At 45.1% G+C, this 15383-nt stretch overlaps 1 protein-coding gene across 3 annotated transcripts in view; it reads left to right on the top strand.

The window, feature by feature from the left end:
- Positions 1-15383, top strand: part of gfra4a (GDNF family receptor alpha 4a) — a 196988-nt gene that overhangs the window by 53298 nt on the left and 128307 nt on the right. The gene's annotated exons all lie outside the window — the stretch shown is intronic.

Below are 15383 nucleotides of genomic sequence, written 5' to 3'. Positions count from 1 at the left end.
CTAGCTGTGCTTCAGAAACACTCCATCCATCCATCCATCCATCCATCCATCCATCCATCCATCCATCCATCCATCCATCCATCCATCCATCCATCCAGTTTTGACTGCATCAACCCCACTGCTCCTCCTGGCAATTCAGATAATGTCTGAATGCCACCTTTTCTGTGACACATTTTCTCCCTCCAGCCCCAATGGTACATCACTGATCCAGATGGGTCATTTGATGTGTGAGTGAGGTAAAAAATAAATCATTAAACTTTGAATAGAACTCAATATCAAGGCTTGGGGCTTGCTGTCAGATCTGCATCCAGATACCAGCGCATGCCCAGATGAATGTACGGATTTATGGTGACAGTGCTGAAGGTCACATGCCCAGAGGAATACCATGTTTCTATTCTGCTCGATATATCCTCTCTCTCTCTCTCTCTCTCTCTCTCTCTCTCTCCCCTACCTACTACCTCTCAAAGATGAAGATGAGGATATGTATTCAAGCCACAGAAGTGTCTCAGGGGAAACCTTCTCATGCCTCTTAGTTTTCCCTCCCTGCTGATTTCACTGCTGACTGCCTAGGTCCCTTTCCAAAAATATGCCATGCATCTATCACAACAAGGCAGGCAGCCCTGGCGTGCATGTGTGTGCGTGCAGCGATGCAGCTACTGTGTTGCGTCACAGAAGGGGCAAATGGTGAAGAGTGTATAGGATGAGAAGTGCAGTGGATATTGAACAGACAGGTCAGGCAACTAACGGGCCAGGTGAGTGGAATGTCACATGGAGGGCACGCAGAGCCTGCTGTTATTGTCACATGGACTTGTTTAAAGTCCCATTTAGACTTGTCGCATGATGGGGGCACTTGCTGAATGTAACTTATTTTCGAGATAACGTGGCACACTTTATAGCTTGAAATGCTGAATTATACATTTGGCTTAATCCTCTACCCTGTTTGGAAACTGCTGCAGTCACTCTTGTAATGGCATTAAAATGTTTACATTTAGCATCAACTATATGTGCTCATCCATAGTGTCCATTATTATTATTATTATTATTATTATTATGACTTTATTATTTTCTCTGTACATCAATGACCAGATGTGTGTCAAAATGGGGGAAATAGTGGCATTCCGACACACCGCCATTCCGACTACGTGGCTTTGCGTGTGGGACAGCGGTAGTAAGAGTCGGAATAGCAGGCTTCGGAATGTTGGTGTTACCGTCAAAATGTTCATTACAATTTACAATTTACAATTTAGGCATTTAGCAGACGCTCTTAATCCAGAGCGATTTACATTAAGCAAGAACAAAAAAGCATGGGAATACATCACATATGTAAAATGCAGTTTATCAAGAAACGTGCGTAAGCTAAGAACGTAACTAGAACATATCTATATAATGACACTATACATATAAACTATACATATATGCTATACTATGCTGTACATATATACTATGAAGTGCTATGACTACATACAATGCACTTATTGTGCTGTCTACATGACATGCTATAAGTCTGTTTCAAATGCTATCTAAGTCTAAGAAGTGCTGTCATGCCCAGATGTATGCAGATGCTGTAGTCATATGGTAGTATGGACTTGACAGAGGCTTCCTTAGTCCTGAGTCTGACATCTTTGCTGACCAGTTGTCAAGACTGTCTCCTTGATTCATGTCTGCTTTTAAACACCAAATAGTCGGTGTGCATGATGTTCACGACAACACAATTCAAGTAGCCTACCTCAGAGTCATCCAGGACTCAACTCTAACTTTTAAAAATCAAGAAGGTCGCAAACAGTTTCAATTTTAACTTGCACATTTTCAAACAAATTAGGCCTTTTCTAACCGTTGGAGCTGTCAGGAGGTACTTGCACTGTATGATCTTCTCTCACATCGAGTGTTGTTTCACAAATTGGTATTGCACAGGTACAAGGGCAGTTACTAGAGGGGATTCTAGGCGCACAGCCTTTACGCAAAATTCCTTTTCAGTTCAAGGAAGCGCAATTTGGAACAATCTACCCAGTAACATAAGAGAGTGTCCATCCTTATCTTTTAAGGTCCAACTAAAAGGATGGTTCATGGACAATGGACAATCAAACATGTGAACATTTTTAAATAGGCTAAAATTTGGTTTTATTAGTTTAGAGTGTCTTGTATTTTACTGTTGTATTTTCATCTTCTGTTTGTACCCTTTTAGTAATGTTATGTGCTCTTTTTTGTAATATTGCTTGTTTTCTGTATGGGGACTGCAGATGGAAATTAGCATTCTTGATAAATCCGGTGTATTTACACTTCATTGTATGTGTGGTGTTCATTAATATGCTGTAATGCCATTCTTGGATGCAGGCGCAGGTTTCAAGGATGTTTAATAAATCCAGGCAAAGGTACAAGGGAATAGGCAAAAGTCGTAGTCAAAGGCAAAGTTAGAATAAGCAACAAACACTGACATAAGCTACAAACGGATGGGACCGTGTAGAGTGGCTAGTGTCTAGTGCAGGCAAACAATACTGACTCCAGTGGAGTGCCAGAGGGGGTGATTATATAGGTGTGGACTAATGAGGAGCAGGTGTGTATAGTTAGTGGGTTGGAGATGATGATCTCTGGAAAGAGGGCATGGGCGTGGTCCTGACAGTACCCCCCCCCCTGACGCGCGGCACTAGCCGCAGGACGAGCACGGCCTGGAGGCCGACCAGATGGGCGGAGCCACCCAGGAAACCAGTGAGGTCGGCCCGGCCGCTTGGGAGGAGAGTCTGGAGGACGACCAGACAGGTGGGGCCACTTAGGAGTACTGGGCAGCGGAGGGCCAGGCAGCACAGGCACGGGACAACTGGGTGACACAGTCATTGGGGCGCAGAGTTGCGGCAGCGGAGCCTCAGTGGCAGCAGGCTTCAGCGGCAGGGCCTGAGAGGAGGCGAGCTGCAGCGACGGGGCCTCAGAGGTGAGCTGCAGCGACGGGACCTCAGAGGTGAGCTGCAGCGACGGGGCCTCAGAGGCGAGCTGCAGCGACGGGGCCTCAGAGGCGAGCTGCAGCGACGGGGCCTCAGAGGTGAGCTGCAGCGACGGGGCCTCAGAGGTGAGCTGCAGCGACGGGGCCTCAGAGGTGAGCTGCAGCGACAGGGCCTCAGAGGCGAGCTGCAGCGACGGGGCCTCGGAGGAGAGCTGCATAGGCAGGACTGCAGGCGGAGGAGCTGGGGCTGCAGACGGGACTGCAGGCGGAGGAGCTGGGGCTGCAGGTGGAGGAGCTGGGGCTGCAGGTGGAGGAGCAGGGGCTGCAGACGGGACTGCAGGTAGAGGAGCTGGGCCTGCAGACGGGACTGCAGGAGGAGCTGGGGCTGCAGACGGGACTGCAGGTGGAGGAGCTGGGGCTGCAGACGGGACTGCAGATGGAGGAGCTGGGGCTGCAGACGGGACTGCAGGTGGAGGAGCTGGGGCTGCAGACGGGACTGCAGGTGGAGGAGCTGGGGCTGCAGACGGGACTGCAGGTGGAGGAGCTGGGGCTGCTGTGGGCTGGCCGGACTGAAGAGCAGCCGTCATGGTGGTGTTCAGCTGGTGGAGTTTGTGAAGAACGCTATCCATGGCAATGCCCAGCTCATTCAGCTTAGTGTTGTGGTAACCAAGGAGTCGGACCTGCTCACTGACAGCATGCTGCAAACCTGCTGCATCCTCTTTGGAGTCAGTATTCTGTAATGCCATTCTTGGATGCAGGCGCAGGTTTCAAGGATGTTTAATAAATCCAGGCAAAGGTACAAGGGAATAGGCAAAAGTCGTAGTCAAAGGCAAAGTTAGAATAAGCAACAAACACTGACATAAGCTACAAACGGACGGGACCGTGTAGAGTGGCTAGTGTCTAGTGCAGGCAAACAATACTGACTCCAGTGGAGTGGCAGAGGGGGTGATTATATAGGTGTGGACTAATGAGGAGCAGGTGTGTATAGTTAGTGGGTTGGAGATGATGATCTCTGGAAAGAGGGCATGGGCGTGGTCCTGACATATGCACTGTCCCTTCCAAATAAACATATAAATAAATGTGTTTCTGGAACACTCTAGCATTGTAGAAATAAGGAAAGGAGTGCCAAAAACTCTACTAATTGTGTTGAGTGTAAGTATATAACCATAGAGGGGATACAGAATATAGTAGATATAGATTGTATATACTTAAAGGAATGGAAAGCTGTCTTGGAGTGAAGGGCCATTTGCTTATATCACATTTAACATAGTCTCTGATCAAGACAGACTGTTGACTCACATCAATCACTAATTCAAGGAAAAGATCAATCCAAGCAGGGATTTGATTTGAGGAGTTGACACTATAAATACATTTACAATTTTCTTTTACGGTGGTCATTTATCAGCGCACAACCAAGCACACAACATGAAAGAACAGGTCTCACTATAGCAATTTGTAATTTAGTCGATGCTTTTATCCATATCAGCAGTAAAGAAGAAGACATGCAATGAAGACAAAATATTACACTAAACTGAACAAAACTATTAGATTTTTAAATGCAAATATGCCACCCAAGTACAATACATATAATTATAATAGTAATACATGTATTTGTATTGCAGTGTATAAAGTGCTTTACACAATTAGCATCAATAAAACAATGATAACAAAACAGACAATGAAATTGCACTAAATTACTTGGGAAAACTTTGGTGCCAAACTCTGAGAACCTTTCTCAGAGAACACACGCTGCCATATAAAAAGATCACAAACGTGTTTCTGCATTCATTATAAATTCTCATCTTCTATAATTGAGTTGACATTCTGTCCATCAGTACAATAGGCTATGCGTAAAGTCAACACTACAAGAAACCGGTACAAAGGTCAAAACATAGAGCAGATATTCCCCTGTTCCCAGAATATCTTGCACTTTTATGAAGAAAAATGCTAGAAATAGAAATCGGGAAAGAAAATATTTCTTTGTCTTTTTGACGAGGCAATTGTGAGATAAGGTGCAAGCGGATTAGGAAGATATAGGCGATAATATATATTAGATATTAAGAAAATATATCAGATTCTCAGATTTCAATATCAGTGTGACAGAGAGATTCATGAGATACAGACATTCACTATAGGCAGGCAGACAAATACAGTTGGAGGCCATCGATATTGTCCTTTTCTTTTTGCTGAGGTTTGCGTGATCAGAAGGACAGTTAACCCATTTCGGGCGGGAACCCCTTTTGGTGTTTTAAACATTGTTATAATTTAGCTATTGAAAAATAGCAGATCTACAAGCTCATAGCGCGCCACCGAGTGGCGCGCTACGAGCTTGTAGGTCTGCTATTTTTGAAAAATCGTGAAAATATTTATTTCAGAAAACTGGAGGATTTAGAAGGATTTTTAAAAATGTTGAGGTCAGGCTTAAATGGGTCAAATGATAAGGGACAATATCGGTGGCACCCAACTGTACATATACTGTATAAAGGCAGGGGGGAAAGAGTTGAATACAAGTTGTTAGATAGGCAGACAAGCCAGAAACAAAGAGAGAAAGATGGGCCAAACGCAAAGTTGGCATAATAAGACCTCTTCAAGCATTCATCTGGGTCTGTCCTTTGTACTGTCAACATTCACTTTTGAATATCATGCATTTAGAATCACTTTAGTATTATTCTCAAACATAACTGCTGAGTTAATCTTGGAGAGGTTGAACAGGTTTGCTGGTCTGAGCAGGAGGGGGGAAACCCAGTGTACTCTCTGCTGCCCCATCTGGCGGAGTCAGGTTACTATAGCCTATGGTCCAATTCCAAATGTCCAAAAATACATGTTGGACAAATGGATCACATATATTTGTCAGAAAATGTATTTCAAGGGTCCAAAATGTAACTAGCAAAATGATGTGAGCGCGTGTCCCCACTTGTCCCCTACATCCACGTGTCGCTCGTATAGCTTGAGAACGGACCAACCGATGAACGGTCCGGCTACAACCCAAGTAAATAAATAGATAATCCACCCACTGCCAGCGATTTTTCCCTCTTACATTTTAGTTACAGACCCAGAACCCACGACCATCCGCATGAAAGGCGTGTGCCATAACCGTACTTTATGCCCATATATGGAGATCACTGATATCCTCAAGACGACGACATTATAATATGGATCAGACTTTGTTTACGGGAGTACAAGTATTCAACCTAACGGAGTCCTGATTTAACCTTCTGTGCCGCTGTAAGTAGGGCTTGGATGGAATCTGTGATTGCTCCCTGTGCTCGAGCACTGGCAGCCTCCAAACTCAAGACGTCATAGAAGGATAGCTTCCAACGGTGGATACTGAGGTTATGGGTGGTTTCCATCTCATTACCAGCATCTTTTTTGCAGCTGTTAAACCGGCAAATAGCACTCTCTTCTTGTGAGGCTTAGAGATGAATCGTCATTTAGTAACAGAATGTGAGGTAAACACGGTATGTTCTAAGTACTTTGATAGTGTAACTGCACTAGTACTAGTACAATGGGTACAACAGGTGTCTGATAATAGGTACAGCTGACTTAACATACTTCTCCATGGTGTTGATTCTTTGTTAGCAGTTAATTTGTTTAAATGAAACTAATGAAGACAATTACTAAAACATAACAGAGTAGAATAGGAAATCCATAATCCATTTTGCTCCATTTGGTCTCACAATCAACACAGTTCTTCGCCTCAGTAATCCCACTGTTATTGTGAGTCTGTCTCTCACACAGAACTCAAACGATTCTTTCATATGAGTCTAAATCTATGACCAAAGCATTTGAAAAAGATTGGATTTACAGTATAAAGATTTATACTGTTTGATATGCCTTCAGTATGCATAATATGAAAATATTCCTCCCAGCTCGAGGCATTCATATCAAAATGAAACAGAAAAGCATACATACATAAATTGGGGTTTGTGTGATTTTGTTTGGGTTCTCCCCCGGCGACTAAATTGAAGAAAACAGCACAAAGCATGCAGCAAGCAGGCAGACAGTATGGCACACACCATGTTCTTCATTGACATCAAATCTGCAGTATGTGCTGCTGATTTACCCCCTGGTTTTGTTCCAGGAGCGACACACTGTAAAACCCTGAGTGTTCATTTCACTCTGAGAGTGCACAGACAGAGACTACAACAGGGCCTTGTAGAGCCAATGGAAAGCCAGATAGCTGAGCAGACACGCACGCATGCACGCGCACACACGCACGCACGCATGCAGTAAAAATGGACCCACATAAACACTGAGGAGTTTACTGTGCACAGAGACAGACAGATGCACCCAGTCAAGCACACAAAGTGACTGAATCTCCTACAGACAGACAGACAGACAGACAGACAGACAGACAGACAGACAGACAGACAGACAGACAGACAGACAGACAGACAGACAGACAGGAGAGAAGAGGAGGGAAGAGTGGGAAAATAGTGAAGAGGGGGAGAGGAGGAGAGGTAGGGAGGGAGTGAGAAGAGAAGGGAGGAAGACGAGGAGTTGGAGGGAGTGAGAAGAGGAGAGAGGAAGACGAGGAGTTGGAGGGAGTGAGAAGAGGAGAGAGGAGAGATGAGGAGAGAAAAGGGGGAAAAGAGGAGACAAAGTTGAGAGGAGGGAGTAGGAGAGCAGGCCTTCAGCAGATGGACTATTTATCATGTCTGGCTCTCAATCCTCAACCCAGAGCCACGGCAGGGATGCAGCGAGACACACACACACACACACATGGAGCAGGTTTGGCGAGTTGCCGATGCGCTGTGGCTGGGTGTTCAAATCCTGTGCCCATGTTGGAGATGAAGGCCTCGTTGTCAACGGGCCTGTCGCTCTCAGCCACACACTGAGCTCTGCAGGCCCATAACCAGAGGCCGAGACAGAACGAAAAATGCCTCATCTGAAATTCTGAATACAAGACATCATGTACTGCACAGTGTTTGAGTGTGCTGAATTGTAAATTTGATTTTCTAATGATGGCTTTTTGAGTGGTGCAACCACTCCAAGGAACAGCAATGTCCGTGTTAACCTATGTGACTATGAGTAGCAGTAGGGGCAAAAGTGGCGCTGTTGTGCCAGAAACAGAGAGAGAGAGATAGTGCTGCACTGTTGGGGGTTGCACCACTCAGTTCACACGGGTGTGATTTTTTTCAAGAACTCTGAAAAGGCCCATTCGAGCACGGTACAGCTTAGTACAGGTATCTGTCTAGATGCTACAGTAACATATTCCCTTTATGCAGAAAGAAGACAGATATTTGTGGGCGCTTTGATGTTGCTTCGGCAGGCCAGACTGTCATGTATATGAGAACAGCGGAGGAAGGGTTTGACGTCAGACCATACATAGCTCACTCGAGAGACAGAGAGAGGGAGAGAGACTGCCTATTTCACCCACGCAATAAAATGCTGGGTAACCCATTTTTTTTACCCAGTGCCAATTGTCAATTTTAGTGTAATCCTGGGCACTACATTCGCTCTGCCAACCTGGGGAGAGCAACGGTATCAAAACCCAAACACGCTTATTGGCGTGTTGCTTCACAGCGCATTGTCAACGCAATAACCATAGTCCATTCCAAACTCTCTCCCACTCAACCGTTGAGCAGCCAGTGACTAGATTAAAATGGTTGGTTAAATGAATGCAAGATTTCCCCTTATAGTGCCATCTTATCGACACTAGACAATCTCTATTTTTAACACTCTGTGGCCCAGCTCCGTCTGTTTGAAAATAGCCTTGACTATATTACAGTCTACAGGAAGTTAAAGAGATTGTTTTTCAATATTATTGCAAATATCATGTGGAAAGTTAGAATCATTCTCAGGACTTGCGTTCCATGCACGAAATACCTCCAACCACCACTGTCTTCCTGCAATGAAACATTCTGAGTGTCCGTTTAACTCAGGGGTGCCCAAAAGGTAGATCGTGATCTACCAGTAGATCACAAAGGCTGTGCAGGTAGATCACAGCATGGCATGGTCCTAAACATATATTTAATTTAAATATTAAAAAACATTTGGAATTTGTTGTCAGTAGCATTACAAAGTTATATACAAAAACACCCTACCAATTCCATTTTCCCTCTATTTCCCCATTCCAAGTCCTTTGTCTTATGTCAAGTGTCAGGTACATTTTTAAACACATTTCAGCAATGGGATCATATTTTTTCTGGTGGGTAGATCTTGTTGAGCTGGTCATTTTGAAAGTGGCTCTCAAGTCAAAAAAGTGTGGGCACCCCTGGTTAACTCATGAGTTTCGAATAAAGCAGCAATGTGTTAAAGGTAATGTTAAAGGAAGTGTCTTTTTTAAAGCTGTTATTTTTCTTTGACTTTGTGTGTGTGTGTGTGTGTGTGTGTGTGTGTGTGTGTGTGTGTGTGTGTGTGTGTGTGTGTGTGTGTGTGTGTGTGTGTGTGTGTGTGTGTGTGTGTGTGTGTGTGTGTGTGTGTGTGTGTGTGTGTGTGCAGCTGAACACAAGCAGCCGTGTCTCTCAACAGCTGGCAAGTAGCACTTCTCCACGTCAATTCCGATTCAAGTTGCGACTGAGAGTTTAGGGTGAGGCAATGGTGTGATTTGGCACACTTCGCTGGCCTAATGATTTCACCCTGTGAAATCCGATTAAAACAGAAGGAGTTTAGCGATCCAACCACACGCTCCTGAGATAACAAGCCCAGCTGAACAGCTTCTGTAACCAGAGCTCATCTCTAGCCAAGACGCTATCTGTACCTCCTGCTCTGATCTTCTTCACTCCCGTCTCTACCACCTCCTCATACTCCTGCTGCTACTTTGTTCTCCTCCTCTCCATTTATCTTTCTCCCCTTCCCAAGTGCCTCCCTGTATTCACCTTCTTCCTCCTTAATTAATGCTCCTCTTTCCCCTTCATCCTTCACCCCTCTCCTTCTACTCTTACCTTTGACTCCTTCCTTAACCGCCTCCTCCTCCTTGTCATCCCCTTCCCTTCCTCTCCTATTTCTCCTCCCCCACCCTCTCCTTCTCCTCTTCCTCCTGAGAAATCCTCTCCTTTTTTCTTCCAGTACTCTCTTCAGCACTCTCCCACAGTTCTCTCGCATCGCTACTCCTTCAACTCCTTCTCTCTCCCTGTGTAACGCTCATTTGCAGCCAGACAGCGGCTTCTCTTCTCCTTGTCCTCCTCATTCCTCCAGGGTAGTGGGTGCTGCTGGCTGAGGCTGCTCCGGTCAGCCAAAGCAACCCAATTAGAGTGGCTCGTCAGAGGAGTTTCAGGTGCTCATCTCGGTTGGTAAATCACTGTAAAGACCTGGAGCCCACTGCTCTACTTTTGGTATTAATCTCTCGCCCCTCATTTTCTCACTCCCCCTCTTCACCTGTGCAGCCCCTGTTGCTACCAAGGCCCTCAAATCCAGGGCTTCCCTCTCTCTCCCTCACTTTCCCTCCATCGTTCCCTGAGCGTGCTTATTTCCATTAGAATTAGGGCGGCGCTACATGGTGCTCTAACACCCCACCCAACCCCCCATCCCCCGCCGCACCTATCTCTACCCCTCAAGGCTACTGTGCGAGGGGGGGGGGGGGGGGGGATGTTAGCCAAGTGAATTTGGGGCCAGCCCGCCTCTGTATGTGTCCCATCCATCATCCTGTCATTCCTTTTAATTTGGCGCAGCATGGGCGCCTTTAAGGGGATTTGACCTGAATAAGTTGTTTGTTTTGCTTCGTCTTGATGTAAAGGTCAGTCCATTTACTAATGATGCGTCGAGGAATGCCTTTGGCATTAGCCTGCTTTTATTCCGGGGGGGTAAATTGTAAGACAGGTGTGTGTACTGTACGGGTGTGCTGGTTTTGGCCGGGTTCCCCCACTTTATTTGCGGACTATTGAGCAGCACTCCCCACTGCTCTGAAACATGCATGCATCGGCGGCACTCAGCGTTACTGAGTTAAAGGGATGGAGGGACGGGGAATCAGTCTGGCTCCCCCGAGGGAGGCAACGCCTCTGCAAAATCAATACTGTAATCGAAACAAAAGAGAATCCAGTGATCCTCCTCTGCGCAAAAAGAGAATGAGGAATGGAATGCAATATTTGAAATCTGTGTGTGTGTGTGTGTGTGTGTGTGTGTGTGTGTGTGTGTGTGTGTGTGTGTGTGTGTGTGTGTGTGTGTGTGTGTGTGTGTGTGTGTGTGTGTGTGTGTGTGTGTGTGTGTGTGTTTATCTGCACTCTGTAGTGTGTGTGTGTGTGTGTGTGTGTGTGTGTGTTTATCTGCACTCTGTAGTGTGTGTGTGTGTGTGTGTGTGTGTGTGTGTGTGTGTGTGTGTGTGTGTGTGTGGTTATCTGTACTCTGTACTGTGTGTGTGTGTGTGTGTGTGCGTGTGTGCGTGTGTGTGTGTGCGTGTGTGCGTGTGTGCATGTGTGACTATGCGTGCGTGCATGCGTGCGTGCATGTATACAGATGCATTTATGCATGTGTAGTATATGCATGCATATGAATGTGTACATGTGGAGTCTTTTGTATGCATACAGTACGTGTGTGTTGTGTGATGCGTGTGATACATAGAGTACAGTATTGGCACCCATACAGGGACCCCGTTTGTCTGCAGGGAATCCACGTGTGAGTTACATACAGTATATGTGCCTTTGCGTCCATGGATGGACACACATCTGCAGTCGATTGACTTCTGTCTATGTCACGTGCGGGATGTCCGCATCGGCATTTGTGCATTACGTGTGCTTTCATGAATATTTCATCTCTGTGCTTGTGATCGCTTGTGTAAGTAGGAAGCCAAGGCTTCCAATCCCCCATGTGTAATGGGAGCTGAGGTGTGGGATGTGATGACAATGAAGGAGCTGAGACATCAGCTAAAAAGCTAACAAGGCCAGTAGTGCTGCTGGAAGGCCAGGAGTGCACAACTCTCTCTCTATCTCTTTCTCCCCCTCTCTTTCCCCTCCCCTCTCCTCCTCCATGCATCTCCAGGGAAACAGTCCTTCCTCATCACCCTGCTCTTGCAACACAACCTGCAAACTAGCAGGGCCGTTACAATATACCATGGCATGATAAACATATTATCAAACTAGCAGGGCCGTTACAATATACCATGGCATGATAAACACATTATCAAACTCCTGTACTCATATTCAGGGTGTTTTAACGTGCAATGTACCTTTGCCAGTAATGTATTAAATGTAAAGATAATCTTGGTGTTAGATACAAAAGTGTACCTAGATTACAAATTTGACAGATTTTTTGTCTGCTTCATTCGTAAGTAGTATACACTTAATCTCTGCCAATAGAGGTGTAGTAATCAGTTGCAGTTCAATTGCAATTACAAAACACGTGGCTGTATAATCAATCGTCCTTTCTAAATGCTCGGGCCAGGCGGTATATTGACTATGTTATCCCACCACCATGGAGGCTGGGGTTTGATTCCTCCGCAGCTTGGCTGCGCTGGCCAAAGAACATGATCGGCCGTGTTTGCAGGTGCGAAACTGTTCGTCAGGGAGCAGAACTGGAAGGGATAGCACTTGTTATGCCCTCCCAGTGAAACCTTTAACTGTCAGGTGAACGTGGTTGTCTACTCTACACCCTCCCCAATACAAATACATACTAGTACTAGGGGTTGGCAGTGACAGGGACTATAATACACATGGGGGGTTGGTATAATGACTAAATTGTGGGGGAGACAAACATCTCTCACCATTTGCATAAAAAAGCTGGCCCTTATCGATCACAAGTTCTCCTACAACATGAAGGGAGCCACAGCAAAGAAGTCTTGGTTTAAAAATCCAAGACCAAGTCAATAAAATTGTAGAGAATGCCATAAACAGATTTGCATCGAAAAGTGGAAACACTTCAAATCTCTTCCACATTTACAAAAGTGCCATAAACTGCAGTATGAAGACTAAGTGTGTTTGTATTTGACTTTGTGCTTCTGCTGCAACTCTGGCTGCAAAGCCTAATTGCCTTCTGCCCTGAAACAAAGCATGTTTCCATTATAAGAGAAAGAAATAGAGTCTGCAACACTGGAATAACTCAGCTCCACTGGTTTATTTATTCAACGTTATGATCACTGGGATCTTCTTCAGGATTCTTTCTCTTGTACTGCCATTTGTCCAGCACATGGGCTAGAGTGGATGTGCATGCACTATTACCTTTACAAGTTTCCATTTATGTCATGTGGTCTGCCTAACGCCGGGGCTCCACCGGATGCGTTGCGTCTCCGTCGCGTGCGTCAAAAAACGAACTGGGGCAATTTTAATGCAGTCACGCTACGCAACGTGACTGCAACGTGATCATTGATTAAAAAGGGAACATTCCCTGACGGTGACGGAGACGTGACGCTGACGCGCCCGGTGGAGCCCTGGTGTTATGAAAAGAAAAGTGCCAAATGGCAAAATAATACTAAAGCGATGGCCTACCAGTGCCACATGGCTAAAGTTAAGGCCGTCTTGCAATAAGTGGAATAAGAAGGCTTTTAAAAGCTGCTAAAGACCATCGACCCAGGATACCAATACCCAGTGGCAACTTTATTTTGCCAGAGAAGAACTGCCCAAAATGAACACTGGCTCGCAAAAGTGGCACATTTTCACAGTGCATTCCATTCAAGGCTGCATGGGAGATGAAAACTGTGTGTGTCTCCAAACCAGCTATTCTCCCCAAGATCACACGGGGTAGCACATATAGCTGCCGCCCTGCATGATGCCCTTACAAACGGGAAACTCGATGAAAAGGGACTGGTTGCTATAACAACGACAATGGGAGCATCCTTGTTAAAGTGGTACAACTAAAGAAGTGGCTGAGGATGCAGTGCTTTGGTCATCGACTTAACCTGGCCTGAGTGCAATGTTTAAGGAATTGATTCAGATGTGGGTATAGCTAAAAGGATTGTTTGCAGTAATAACCACTTACAGTAATAACCATAAGAAAATCTATTTTAAATGTTAAGGCTAAATGGGGAAGCATCAGTACAGCAGTACAGTGCAGCTGCTGCATACTGTATATTTTATATTTTTCAAATGTGTATTGCAGGACAATGGCATTGATGACAACCAAATCACCCAGGCCATTTCTCTGTGTAAGAGAATTGCCAGCACATTCTCCTTCAGCTGGAGGAAAATAAAAGAGCTGGCTATAGTCCAGATTCAGCATGGGTCTGTTCACCAACACATCACAGAGTCAGACACATGCTGGGGATCAAGGCAGGAAATGGCCGAGAGGGTCCTGAAGCAGGAGGAAGCACTCAAAAAAGTCCTGTCCACTGACAAAATATCCAGGCATCTTGTATATATATATATATTCCATATATGGCAGGACATGGTAGGTCTTGGAGGCAGTCCAGAAGTCTCTGAAATACGTTTCAGGATGTAAGCGATGCTCTGTCAGGTGAGGAGTATGTCACCCTCTCATGTCAGACCTGTGTTATACCTTTTCAACACAAGCCTCTTGTCATATTAAGAGAGAGATAGCAAACTGTGAAAATCCATCAAGATCTATACTGCGCTGTGGATTACCTCAATGCCAAGTATGCCCATCCATCTGGTGACCTGTTATGGATCCACGGTTCAGGGCCAAGTACATCCCAAGTAAAAAGATTGATGAATTGAAACACAAAGCTGTCTCTGCTGTCTGATCACAGCAGCTGTCAGCCTGACCCAGCTGTGCCCACTGTGCCGGAGACTGAAGACCAAAAAGCAGCAGTGCCACCAACGGCGGAGAAGAAGTCTTCTATAAGCAGAGAACAGCCACCAGCACCGCACAGGAGGAGGCAACGGAAAATTAACTTTTTAACTACAATACTTGCAGTCATACTTGCAGTCAGTCACTGTAGAGAGTGATACAGATCCTCCAAAAAGGTGGAGGGAACATGGAATTGTCTTTCCAGCATTGAGCCACCATGTTCCTCGTCCAAAAGGGTTGTCTCTTGCAGTGGTGACATTGTAATATGCCACAGGGCATCCTTGAACCCAGCTGTTGATTGGCTAGTTTTCCTTGCACAAAACCTGCAAGAGATGTACAGGGCTACATAGGAGGGAATACTCAGTACAAAACATAACAATTTCAAGTAGGCCTGTTTTTGTTAAGTAGGAAAGGAAAACCTATATTGTACTCTGTTTTTATCGGAGGGAGCATTCTCAGAAATAGGCCTGTAGTTGTATATTTTCAAGCAGGAATTCAAATCCTGTATTTACACTTTTATTTTAATCACAGTCAGTTTTAATAAAAGTTCTTATAACATATCACTGTGGCTTTACAACTGAGTATTCAGGGTAACAGGTACAGTCACCCCTTTTCCATCTCTCCCCACTACTCTACATAGCTGTAAATAACAGATATAATTCATGTTGGTGATTATATAAAAGGTATATCATATAAATGTATCATTGTTAAGTTCACTCTGTATATTCACAGGCATAATAGCATGATGATGCCATTACACAACATGGGCTAAATGGAAGAAATGTGTTTAATAAAAATAAATGAACTGCTAGAAGGTCCTAAATTAACTTAATTA

The sequence above is a fragment of the Electrona antarctica genome, assembly GCF_951216825.1.
Source record: "Electrona antarctica genome assembly, chromosome: 18".
NCBI classification, from domain to species: domain Eukaryota; kingdom Metazoa; phylum Chordata; class Actinopteri; order Myctophiformes; family Myctophidae; genus Electrona; species Electrona antarctica.
This window is presented reverse-complemented; position numbering and strand designations above follow the sequence as displayed.